General features: G+C 46.6%; 1 protein-coding gene and 1 long non-coding RNA gene across 2 annotated transcripts in view; one reads left to right on the top strand and one right to left on the bottom strand.

Annotated features, from left to right (window-relative positions):
- LOC109311020 overlaps nt 1-8,114 on the bottom strand; it is a 19,922-nt gene extending 11,808 nt beyond the window's left edge. The window contains exon 1 of the long non-coding RNA XR_002101372.1: nt 8,012-8,114. This is a non-coding gene — a long non-coding RNA (uncharacterized LOC109311020). The remainder of the gene's footprint in view (nt 1-8,011) is intronic.
- FGF13 (fibroblast growth factor 13) overlaps nt 1-13,462 on the top strand; it is a 425,820-nt gene that overhangs the window by 76,703 nt on the left and 335,655 nt on the right. The window lies entirely within an intron of this gene.

Genomic DNA, 13,462 nt, shown 5'->3' with positions numbered 1-13,462 from the left:
AAAACAGAGGCCCTGGTTCTCAAAGTTTCTGAAGAAATCAATAGGAGCTCTTGGGTTTTTTTGTAAAATGAGACGTGTCTATTTTTCTCTTAGAAGGTGGAGATTTACTAGCAGATACCCATTTTAAAGTGAAACGACTTTGCAGATGCTTTGTATGTCAAACAGAAAATATTAGTAAACAGAGAGAACTCAATTTCTGAAGGACATTTTAATAGTCGCACACAATATTTGATTCCCCATCCCCCCCTCTCAATTTATACGAGAAAAGTACATTGCTGGTGCTCTCTATTTGTAATATAAACCCACTAGACAAAAACTAGGGGAGGTCACGCTCAATGGTATACTAGATACTCTTTAAAGCATGTATTAGTCAATGGGCTATATTAATTTCTGCTAGCAAAGTGGTGATGGACTTTAATAGGGATGAGTTGGCCCACTGAACATTGCTCAAAATTGTAGGGTGTCCCTTAGTTTTTGTGTCATTTTAGCTTTTGTTTCGTAGTGCCATTAACCATTAATATGTTCATAACAAAACCGCAGCCAACTGGCCATATGCTGAATGTCTTGGATAGCTGGGATTTGCTGCAAAGCATGTCTGGTAGTGGAGCCACCCTTCAGTTGCAAGCCAGGATACTGCACTTGGAAATCTTTAGCCGGTAGCAGGATGCTGTTGCATGCTTTTATATTAAAACATTATTTATGTAATTAATTATTTATGAAATAGTACTTATTATTTATTACATTATTAATTAATTAATTAACATTGAAGCAACTTAATTATGCTTTGAGTTATTTTGCATACGCTGTTGATGGCATATGTTGTGGTGGAAGCCACTAGATGGTGCTGCTCCAGGTAAGCTGGTATTCCTCGCTGGCACGGTGTTGTCTTTGGGGAAATGTTTAATTGGTGTCATGATGTCTTTCTTTCTTGAGAGAGCTGTTGCAAGCAGCAAGAGGTTGGTCTCGGCAAACTGCAGAGTTGCTGGCCGTTATCTTTGAAAACTCATGGTGATCAGGAGCGGTTCTGGGCAATTAGAAATGGGCAAATATAGTGCCCATCTTTAAGAAAGGGAAGAAGGAGGATCCAATCAACCTCACCTCAGTCCTTGGAAAAATGGAGCAAGTCCTCATGGAATCCATTTGTAAGCAGTTGGTGGAGAAGAAGGTGATTAGGAACTAGCCAAGGGCAAGTTATGCCTGACCAACCTGATTGCCTTCTATGATGAGATGACTGGCTTTGTGGATGCGGGGAGAGCAGTGGATGTGATAAAGCTTGACTTTATCCAGGCTTTCGATCTGGCCTCCCACAGCATTCTTGCAGGCAAGCTAAGGAAGTACGGGCTGGATGAATGGACTGTAAGGTGGATAGAAAACTGGCATGATCATCCGGCTCAACAGCTAGTGATGAATGGCATGACATTTAGTTGGCTGCCAGAGCAAAGTCCTGCACTGAGGAGGGAACAATCCCATGCACCAGTACAGGCTGGGGACCAACTGGCTAAGCAGCAGCTCTGCAGAAAGTACCTGGGGATTATGGTGGACAATAAGATATGAGCCAGCAGTGCACCCTTGTTGCCAAGAAGGCTAATGGCATCCCGGGCTGCATCGGTAGGAGCATTGCCAGCAGATCGAGGGCAGTGCTTCTTCCCCTCTATTTGGTCCTGGTGAGGCCACATCTGGAGTCCTGTGTCCAGTTTTGGCCCCCCACTACAGAAAGGATGTGGACACATTGGAGAGAGTCCAGCGGAGGGCAATGAAAACAGTAGTGGGGCTGGGGGACAGGACGGGTGAGGAGAGGCCGGGGGAACTGGGCTGATTTAGTCCGGAGAAGAGAAGACCGAGGGGGATTGAGTAGCAGCCGTCACCTCCCTGCCGGGGGGCTGCACAGAGGATGAAGCTGGGCTGGTCTCAGTGGGGGCAGATGACAGGACAAGAAGCAATGGGCTCAAGCTTCAGCAAGGGAAGTTGAGGTTGGCTATTAGGAAAAACTTTCTCACAAGGAGGGTGGTGAAGCACTGGGACAGGTTACCTAGAAAGGTTGTGGAAGGTCCTTAAAAGCCTTTAAGGCTTTTAAGACCCATCTTGACAAAGGCCTGGCTGGGCTGATCTAGTTGGGGCTGGTCCTGCTTTGAGCTGGGGATTGCTCTAGATGTGACCTCCTGACGTCCCTTCCAGCCCTCATTTTCTATGATTGCATGAAATTAAAACCAATTCTTGGGGTGTGTTGCTTTCTAGGCACAAGCCATTCACTTTTGGGTTGAGATCCCTCAGTGGAGTGAATGAGTACATGCTGCTTATAACCACCATTATTCCAAGTATAACTGGAACAAGTCACAGTAACAGCACGCCCAGAATTTGTTTAACAGATTTAAACTCCAAGAGGAAAGCTGCCTTGATGGCTGGACGTCTACAACCATTAGCAGAGACCAGATGTCATGCGCTGGTTTGTGGCTGACTTCCATTTCTTTCATGCACCCGTGGGGCAGTAGGCACGTGGGCTGATTGGACTGGCTAGGGTTATCTCTTGTGTGCTCTGGCTGAATTACCTCCATACCTCTGCAACTGTGTGTATTGTTGCCTTTATGCTGTTAGCTGGCCGGTTATCTGCTTTCCTTTGCTTTCCATGACTTGCCAGGCTTTAAGCATACTATTCAAATAGCAGTGCTGATTCTTTACATGCGAGGGGAGACAGAGATTTACTTAAGTTTACTTATTTTCTTTCCATGAGAAATGACTAAACAGATGACTAAAGCGCTCCCATTCCCAGGAAAGCTCAGCAGGGTTTAGCTTTGCAATGTTGGACGTTGCAGTTCCAGGCATTTCCCTTTTAGCAAGGCTTTGGGTGGAAACCTCTGGAAACCTCCAGACTTGCCTAAAAACAAATGAATGCAATCAATAAGGCTTCCACATGGAAAGTTTTGGAGACCTGAAATTCTTTGCGGAGTCGTAAAGGATGGGATGAGATGACTATGAGTTGATTTAGCTGTCTCTGCAGGGTGAGGTATACCTAGTGTGTATGCTGTGCGAATACTTTGGTGGTGATGGTGTCTCAGGCAATGACTTATATTACCAGTGCATACAGAACAGAGCAGTTTTGCAGGCAAGATAGGGAATCAACTTGTTTAAATACATAACTTTTTCACTTCTTAGTATGATGGTGACTGGCTCCTAGGAAAAAGTATTGAACAATGCAGGACAGAAAGTGCCATACAATCAATGCTATTTTCTTGACCTGGAGCACCGTGTAGGCTTTTCAAACTCTTTCTGGTAGAGCATTTCTTAGAATTAATAATGAGCTGAATCATTTTGCAATAACTCTTGTATAACAGCATATTAACCTTCTGATAACAATATTTAAAAACTATTTGCCTCATTACAGTTCAGTGTTCTTGTATTACAGTCCTCGTGACTGCCATAACATACAACTTGTACTATTTTTCTTAATAAGTTGGAGAACATGGTTTTTATCCCCACCCCTATTACTTTTGGGAGACTTGTCTTGTTGCTTAAGTTATTATGGGAGTATAATAATAACATGCAGCGCTTTTCATAGTGAAAATCCCCTTACAAGAAATAATTAGCAGCGACACTGGTGATTTATGCCCACTGCAACGAGAAATATATTCAACTAGTTATTGAAAAACATATCCGCTCAAATCTTCAGAGCCTCGCAGTTGTTGCACAGAGAAACTTTTTTTTTTGCTTCTGTAGAAAAGGGACTGACTACAAGTCTTGAGAATCAGATCGACAAAGAACAGGTCATGTAATTTATACTAACACACTTTCACCTTTGTTAGCGCCTCGGCATTGTGCTGGCATGTAAATAACGTGCACGCCAACCTTCTCATCTGCACGCACTTGCAACCGAAATCGTGAGTCAGGATTAGCAATCTCTCGAACAATGATTTACAGACACACAAAGGTAAGGATGACAATGCTGTGGGAGTCATTGCTTAGAGGGCTTCTGAATTGAAAGCGCAGGTTTCTGCAAGTGCAGATGAGTGGTTGAGCTTGTGAAATCAACGCCGATCTGCTCTGCTTTTCTTTTAACCCATGGAGTGAATTGAGAAGACGAATCTTGTTTTACAAGATGATCTCATGCTAATTGGGAGGCATTCACATGGACTTAGCTGATGCTCAGTCGCTTGGCAAGGGGTATAACTTTATATCAAGCTGGTTTTTAAGGGCCTAATGCTCCAACTGCATTTGGGCAGGAGGACACTGGTGACCATGCAGCTGGTGTGCTCCAAAGGGAATAGGACCAAATGCTTCGCCAACACTGGGACGTGCTGGGGAACAGTGAAGCAGTGCCTCCCAACCCAGACTACTGTGCAGTCATGGTGGGGAAGCAGTTTAGGGGAGGACAGAAGCTGTGGCAGTCTGGAAAGCTACAGGATACACCTGACTCTCCCAGCCCCATATACTACACTGCTGTTTGTCCTGCAGGTGTGGGTCAAGAGTGGCTCAGACCTGCTCCCTGGCTTTTCTGATGCTGCCTGGAGTTGCTGCTCACATGCATGCGACTGTAGGGTGAGGGGGCTGCCTGCTAGCTCAGGCTCCTCTTTCTGGTTCACAAAATACCAAGTTCTTCTCTGGGCATCTCCGCCACTCCAGCCAGCCCAAATGCATGGGGAAAGCAGCATGTGGGCTTATGGCAAAAGGAGAGTGGAGTGGCACAGGGTGGGTGCAGAGGTGGTGCCAAGAGCTACATGCGAACAACTTCCCAAGGCCTGGCTGGCCACAGAAGCACGAGTCCACCTTAAACCAGTGAAACCCTGCTGCCCTGCGTTGTGCTGCTTCCCTTCCAATACAGGAGATGCTGGATTTGGTCAAGGATTGTTTTGGGGCCACAAAGCAGCTGCATGGGCTGATGGATGAATGGTGCAGGGCTGCTTCGAGCTGCACAGGCCTGGCATTGTATGCAAGGATTCCCCTTAACCTGCTAGCCAGAGGACATCTCTAGGTGGCATAATGCTGCCACGATGGCTCCCTGTGCCACCTTCCAGTCTGAGTGGGGAAACTTGAGGTGGGGGAAAAGGTGTGTTATCGTGGAGACACGACATTACGGGCTACTGAGGAACCTGTTTTAATAGCGACCTCTCCACGGGACAAGGTGGTACCAAGACCGATCCTGGACTTCATGGGTGAGAGGGTTTTTATCTAAAGCAATCAACCTGTCCGTCACTCTTACCATGGTCTGTTCTGGACTTTGCAGCGCAGGGTGGCAGTTTGGCTCTGTCAGTCTATTTCTAGCAGTCGAAAGGTCAGGCGATCTCCTCACAAAGGCTCCCCACTTGGATAACAGCATGTTTCCCTGCACTGGCTGGCACGCCTCTCCTGCCGCACGTACAGGGTCGTAAGCAACATCCTCCCCCTGCCCGAGGAATGTGCCAGGACCAGGAATCCAGGAGGCAACGACGCAGAGTAACCCACTGACCTTTCTCGAACACGGCGCTCTCAACTCAGCTGCCAAGTTGCCCCTGGACATTGCTTTGAACCGAGATGCCAAGTTCAGAGGAGCAGCCGCTGTTCAACTGCTGCTGGTGGAAATGGAGAATGAATGGAAATGCAATCCAGTCTTGCATCTCTATGCACTGGTGTGCTTCTCAGGTGGGATGTGCACTGACTGCAGCATCCCAAAGAGCCATGGTCATTGCAAAAGGAGCAGGGTTTTTTCAGTTTTTTTTTTTTCATTTACCCCGGCACGCTGAATTCTCCTTTCATGCCTGAACTTCTAAGATCCTTCCTTAAAATAAAGCATCCCCCCCACGAACAACATCTGTGAGATATCTATATATCTATCTATATCTATAGATTTGGATCGATATATCTATATCTATATATGTCTATAGATATAGCTATCTATATAGATTATAGATAGATATATCTATAGACATATATATAAATAAATAAAAAATTACCTTCTGCATCGCATCAAAATGATTCTCTTTCAAGTTGACTATATCAAGCTACCCTTCCTCGTGCATTTTATTTGAATCTCTCTGGGCGTTTTCTCTCCAGCTTGCCTGCTCACGTGGGCTGTGTTTTCAAAATCACAGATGTAGCGATATTACAGTAACCTGTCCCTTTGGAAACGAATCCTCGGCAAGCACGCAGTTCAGAAGTGCTTACAGGATGAGCCCATCCATATAAATAGCTTGCAAGCCAGAGCACCACCTGCCATCTTTGATACGTCTTGCACTTCCCACAAATCACTTGCACATTCTGCTTTTGATCACTGCCATTGTCTGTGTTAAGCCCCACTTCTTCTCCTATAATCCTCCTATTTAAGTGAATAGAATATTTTGCATATGGGGAGGATTTCTGGTATGTCAGGGATGGCCAAGTATTTAGTGGACATAATACCATGTGCGACTATAGAGGACAGAGAAACGGGAATGGGGACGGACCTTGTCATCTAAGTGAAAGGAGGCTTTCAAAAGGGACCTGAAGCCTGTCAGTTTTACGGTGTTTTTTTATCCCCTCTTCGAAGGGGTTGACAATCGGTTTTCTGAACGCAGCGTAGCTGTGCTGCTGTTTCTGTCTGTGAGGAAGCTGGATGGGAGCGTGTTTCTGGAGTGGGTAGTATGGGTTGTCTTGGTTGTCCATCTCCCAGGTCAGCGACTGTGTCACCAGGGTGTGAATGTGCCTGCTCGTAGTACGCGAGTGACTTCAACACTGATTGCAAAATATTTCCCTACCCCATACAGTTAGGATCCTAACGTCAGGATGGTCAGCTCAGGCTAACTTCATCTCAGCTGTGCTTCCACTTACCTCCTTGGCCTTCCCACGTGGGTGAGTGTTTTGCCCAGGGGCTAAATCTGCTGGTAGAAGTTCAAATCTGCTGGTAGAAGTGTTTTGGCAAATTTCTCTCCTTGGTGTGGACAAATGCATAATTCCAGTGAGATGATAGCAGCGGGGTAACGGCTTGTCCGCTGTGCCACGGTAGCTCTCTATGTGCTTCCTCTTGGCCTGTAATGAGTGCAAGATAAACCAGGATGGATTAGCTCTGTTCCACTGAGGGCTAAACTGCCCTGGCATAATCTTGGCTTTTATCATCTAGGGTCATGAACCTAGTCAGTGCATGGTAAGCCACCGCTGCCTGGTAATTCACTGCAGTGCCTTTTTGTCTGTACCTGCAGTCTCTGAACAACCCCCCTGAAGTCAGTAAGGCATCTAGCGAGAGCAAAATGCAGTCCTGATACCTCCCACCTTTAAGAGCTGTGGAAACCGGCTCTTAAAACGAGATCGACAACACAATCAAAATGAGGAAAACTTTTGCTTTGCTGCAATGATGACGTGTAAAGTGACGGTCAGTATAAGAACAGCATCTTTGCTACAAAGACGCATGCAAGCGAGAGATGAAGGCATTTGGGCAGGCAATGGGAAACCTTGGCAAGTGATTGTAATCCGTGGCGGTACTGCCTCCACCAGGGCATCCGCGACAGAAATCGGCTCCAACGGCTTGAAGAGAAAAGAGCCCGTAGGAAGCGAGCAGCTCCTGAACCACCCAACCATGACCTATACATTTGCAACCGTGGCCACGATCATGCAAAACTTGGAGTGGGCTATTCAGTCACATGAGGCATTGCAAACCGTCTACGTCCTAGGCTGCAATATCCACCGTCTCCCGTAGACGAAAGGATGCCAAAGAAGGTCGGTACGAAGAGCCAGATGTCTCTGGGCTGGGAATCGGTGAGCATTCACTGAATGATACTGGAAGCCTTTGTTACCAGTGGGCATTCGGACATTTTTTAGTCTCCTCTGTTTCAGAGAAACTCACTTGTAACCCGGCACTGCGCAAATTTGAAATGCTGGAGTTAGCTCCCATGTGTGGGAAGGGCTGCAGGGGCTGTTCTTGTCCAGCTATCTGGATTCACCTTCTATTGCACGGTTGCCTGAGATGGCAGGGGATTGAATTGCATGACTGAGGTGGTCCCTCCCAGTCCTTTGGTCCTATAGATGCTATTATATTTTGTCACGTGTAACGAGCATCTTCTGCTGCCCCCACAAAATCCAGCCCTCCAAAACTGGGGTGCATGTATTAAGTAGGGAAGCTGTTTTTCTGCCTGGGGTAGAAGCGTGTTGGTTTGGTTCCTGCTGCACTGTGCAGCAGCCTGGGCAACCCAGGGAGTCGGCTGACTTGAAGGCTCGTCAGTCGTCACCCTACAGGCTCATGATGGTCTCTCTTTTTTAATGGTTTTGATGTTCCACTAATCAGGCTAACCTTTCTTCAGGCAATTTTGCTGTCTGCTAGCTGCTCCTGTCTTTCTCCTCCTATTTCACAGCTCTTCAGCTCTTTTCAAAGGATGCTCTTTAGCTTTTTCAAAAATCATAGATCCCTCCCCCATGGCGACCAGTTTTCAGCAGCAGCTAGGGTTTCAGCTTTAGTTAAGCAGGACAGGGAGGGTGAGTCCACTTCTGTCCCTGTTCTATGCAGTCATCATTCTGGGAAAATCCCTTTTTCTTTGTGTTACCTTTCAGAAACATGAGGTTTATAAATCTCTGATAATTCAAGGTTATTAGCGTTCCTGTTTGTTTTTTTTTTAAGGCTACAGCAGGTCCACATAATGGCTGGAAACCCTTTACCTCAGTAATAGTATTGTTTTGGCCCACAACTGTTTGAATAAACACGTGCTCTCCCTTTGGTTTCAGGAGTCCAACGTTGTTTTTGCTTTCATTTTTAACCATTTTTAACTACTTTTTCTTTCCGTTCTGTGCCTATGCCCTATTTCCTTGTGGTGGTCCTGATGTCCTGAGACTGCAAAAGGGAGATGCCAGTAGTCTGCATGACTTGGTTGCATTATCAAACCGCCAAAGGCATGCGTTTGTGAAGCTCATGCAGAAGTGTGGTTGCTTTCAGGGTAGAGGCCTGGGTATATACGCAGTAAAATAGCTGGACACGGATGCTTGTGCCACTTTCCACATCTCGAACACTATAGGTACACATCTCCTTGCAAATGTTTTTCTTGAAAGGGCCAAATATGCAACCTCCAGTTCCTTCCTGTCGCTGTGCAAAGAGCCGGGATGAGAAGGTGGATTTTTCCTTGACTCTGTGCGGAGGATGGTGGCAAACAGGCTCCTTGCATGAGGTCCCAAGGCAAAAGGGAGGTTCCCCTTTGAGGACACTTTGCAGGATAATGACTGCCTGCAAATGCAATGTTAGAGATCAAGAGCAAGAGTGAACGCAAGGTATCTGGCCCAGAGGAGGGGATGAAAGAGCTCTACCTTGCACATTAAAAGGTGTCAAAAGCAGGTTGAATTAGATTTGCAGATATTTAGCTACTGCATGAGAAGACCTGTAAAGAGTTAATTTTAGCTTTAAACAGGACCCTTTAAATGGGGTCTAAGGCATCTAGAGGCAATGGGCAGTTGTGGACTTTCTTGCACGCAGTATTTAAGAGCACCACGCTGTGGCCCCATCACCGCGCTAGTCCTTCAGAGGCGAAAAAACTCACTTTTTTTTGTGCTGTTGCCCACTACTTCACCACGGAGCAAAGAGAAGCAAAAGCCTGCAGGTTACGCTTGCCCTCATCCCCGCTAAATCCTTTGCCATGCTTATCACGGCATCTTTCTTCCTCCAGCCTGAAAACAGATGGCACGAGCATTTATAAACGGTCCGTCGTAATGGTCTTACAGGGTTTCAGCTGTGAGATTTGCGGGCTGAAACCCTTCGTGGTTTCCAGAACGGCAGAGGATGACTTCTCCAGACCGATCCCGACCCTTTCAAACGCTTCCTGCTGGAAAGGGTTAAATACAACCTGGATGTTTTGTGCAGCCAAAAATACACTCGATTGTTTGCTGTGGCCTTGCGGTTTAACGTCATTGGCCTAACGAGACACTCTTAGGCATGCCGAGAAGCCGGCTGACATGCAAGGAGTTGGAGGCACGGCGCTCTCATTGGCCTGTTCAGGGAGAAGCGAAGGCTGGTTGCTATTTAAAACCACAGCAGTTGTGTCAATAAGGGTGTGACGTTATTTAAGATGGCTCAGGAAGCCAGAAGTTTTTATAAATGATTCTTCTGCTTACCCCAGCGGATTTGGGATCTGAAGTGTTTACAAACAGAGCCGGGGCTCGTTTTGCAGCTTCTGCTTCCAGGGGGTCCAAGCCCCTGCCATATAGTTAAGCAGTGAGAAAGAGGAATAAATAACTGGACATTAGCAGGCAGAGACGGAGCGACTGGACTTGAGGCAGACAACAAATCTTGTGGCTGTAAATGATACAGCTGCAGTAGGGTGAGGGGAGGGAGGACGAGGGCTGGCCCAGGGCCTCTTGCTGGGGGAGAAGAGCAGAATATTTGGGCATTACGATTGAAAGAGATGCCGTTTCTCGTGGTGCTGGAGCTAGGTACGAAAGACCGGGGTGGGATGTCTGGAAACAAAACGCTGGCTAAGCCAGCAGACAGAGCTTGGGATGAGAAACCAGGGATGGGGAAGAGTCTGGGCAGGGATGACGACCGGCTGGAAGGGCACAGGGCAGAAAAGGTGGCGTGTGGGTGTAACACGCTCCTCCACAGCCTGGGATGGCAATCAAGATGCCTGAGACTCATCTCTGCTGCCAGCAAATGCCCAAGAAACCCACTGGCAACGTGCATGTGTCACCCCCTCCAGAGGGTAACAACCTACTAGTGCAACCAGTTGCCTCTTTAGATCAAAGGGCAGGGGCCTTTGTGGTGTATGGAGAGGTGTCCGTGATGCCACAGGGTAGAAACTCTGAGGGGGTTTTCAGGTTGCTTTCTTAAAGAACCTATAGCAAATCCAATATACAGGCCATCCAACTGAGAGGGGAGCCCGGGAGAAAATAGTGCACGATTGTGTAATGACACACTCCATTACACCAACACAAAGGGGTTGCATTAATGTCCAGCAGGCCACTTCAGCTGCTTGACTTTACTACCTTTTGTTTCTTTCATTGGATTTTTGTGCAAATATTCTTTTCTAGCATGCAGGAGCTAGAACGGGAGCCTATTTGCTTGAAGAAAATTGAGACCTACTGGTAAAATGATGCTGGAGAACTGTTGGATATCACTTCACTCTTCATCAACAGGCACCGTCTTGTTCCCGCCTGGACCGGCTCTACGAGCATGACGGGTACAAGGACCGAGCAAGAGTCCCCCAAACTACAGATGCACCAAATGTGATTTCAGATGTGTCCAGCGACCGCTGTGATCTCTTTTTACACGCAAATTGGACATCTGTGCATGCAAAGCTGCACTTGTGTAGCTAATGGATGGGTTTATTTAATTTTCAGACACTCATTTTTTTTAAAATTCAACACCTGAGAGACGATGTGAAAGCTGCTATATATAGGCAACTTGGTGAATGAGATTTTAAATTGGTTTCCAGTGAATTATCATCGTGAAGCCAAGGATGGGCAGGCATTTTACAAAATACACTGTTGGATGGGCTCCTTCCCAGAAGTTGCTCAGTCTTCAACGAGCGTGGGAAGAGGCCAGGAGGACTCTAGTCAATCAGAGGCAAGCCCAGGCTGGGAGCTGGTGGGGAAGACGGAAGAGGGGCTGTTGAAAGAGGAATGGTAAAAGGCTTCATACACAAGATGATGAAAGAAACTGCTACAGAAGCACAAAACAGGAGATACTTCATCAGAGGCAATGGAGGTCTGCCTATTTAAAACCAGTGTGGAGGAGCGGGGGATGAAGCCCACTGAATCGAGAGGGGAAGAAAGGAGCATATGGGGGAAGAGGGGAAAAAACCATGAGGATGTACGATAAGAAACAGGACCCGAGACATACGGCAACATCCAGCTGTAGAGACGATGACAATTTAAATCTCATGTGGGAAAGGAGAGGAGGAATAACAAGGATCAGAGCAGTGGGAAATGACTGAGCTTATGCCTATCGTTCGACAGCTCTGCAGCAAAGCATTTGTTAGTCGGTAGAAAATACCTCACCGTGTGCACAGCTTGATTTTTTTTTTTGCCATGCTTATCACTTTGTGTTCAAGTTTTCAATGTCTTCAAACGATCTGGTCTTTAGCTGCCATTTGAAGATGAAATGTAAAGGTCTACAGATAGACCGGGTTTGAGTTTTCTGAGCTCAAAAAAAAAAAAAAAAAAGGCTGAGAAATGTTATAGCTAACTCTTTCTCTCTGTCTGGCATAAATCAGGCACAGAATAATTTTGTCAAGCGTTTAAAAACAAATTGATCATGAGACATGTCACGATACTCTGAAGGCAGGCGCTGATGAGGACTTCCATAGAAAAACCGCATTGCTAACAACGTGATAGGTTAGCAGCTTTCCTTTTCATGCTTTTCAATACCATCCTTTAGCCCAGCTATTGCTTTATTTGCTCCGGTAGCTCTATATATCCCACTTATTTGTTTAAGTCATCTGCTTCCTTACTATCTAACCCTCTTCTGGTGCGGGATGATATCCTTTATTGGGCTCAGACCAACCTTGTGTCTTGAGGAAGGCCATTTGGAGCCCAAAGCTTGCCTAACATCCCATCCAGTAGTACAGCTGGTCCAGTCAAAGCTATCACCCCCCAGAAAACTTACTTCTCACATATTTCCTGGACCATTGTAGCTACAACAACACCCTGCCTATACTAATCATTCCCAGACTGCTAACATTTCGTCTCCAGTTGCATCCTTTTGTAGTGCTCTAGAGAGGTCTTCTCCGTCACTCCTAGTTTATTCCTGGTCTTCAGATACTGGGCCTTGTGAATTTTGTACTCCTTGCCACCTCCCTCGACCTGCTGTTTTCTTTCAGCCCTGCAAAGCCTGCAGATCACCTGTCAGCGTCCTGTCATGTGCTGGAGCGGCCGAGCATCCTGTTTCCATAGCACTGTAACAAGTGTGAAGTTTTATGGAAGGACTAAGATGCAAGCTGTACTCAAAGGGAAGCCTTGATTTGCATTTACCCCTCAAGTCAATCGTCTTGCACTTTTTTATTTTACATTGCAAGGAAGTGAGGATGGCCGGATGGTGAGCTCACGATGCGAATAAGGATGCTGGACTTGGAGCCATTCCACATGCTCACCCACCTCTCAAAGATGCTGAAAAGTCAGAATAGTGCCTCGCTGGCATGTCAGGACCCTGGCATTACTTAGTCTTGTTAATCTCCCAGTCCAGTCTCCCATCTCTTTGTCTTAACTGGTCTTTATGGGGCCAACCTTCTCTTTCCTTTGGCTTGATGCTTCCTACACGTGAGAGGCAAGACATGGAGGCTCTGCTTCTGCGCAGCTTAACCCTTGTAAGAAGAGAGAAAGCTGGCTTAGGATATTCTGGGTCAGCCACAGGCCTTCACGACACCTGGAAATAAGAGAAATTTTGCAGCCTTTAGAAACATTATCACTTGCCTTAGCTGGAAGCCTCGTGCCCTCCCCACTTCCCCTCTCCCTCCAGTATCATAGTATCATAGTAGTATCATAGTAGCTAGAGTCGGAAGGGACCTAGGTAGATCATCTAGTCCGACCCCCTGCCTTGGCAGGAAAGAGCCCC

The sequence above is a fragment of the Crocodylus porosus genome, unplaced genomic scaffold, assembly GCF_001723895.1.
Source record: "Crocodylus porosus isolate Cpor-Errol unplaced genomic scaffold, CroPor_comp1, whole genome shotgun sequence".
NCBI classification, from domain to species: Eukaryota; Metazoa; Chordata; order Crocodylia; family Crocodylidae; genus Crocodylus; species Crocodylus porosus.
Note: the sequence above shows the minus strand (reverse complement) of the source record. Positions and strands in the feature narration are given on the sequence as shown.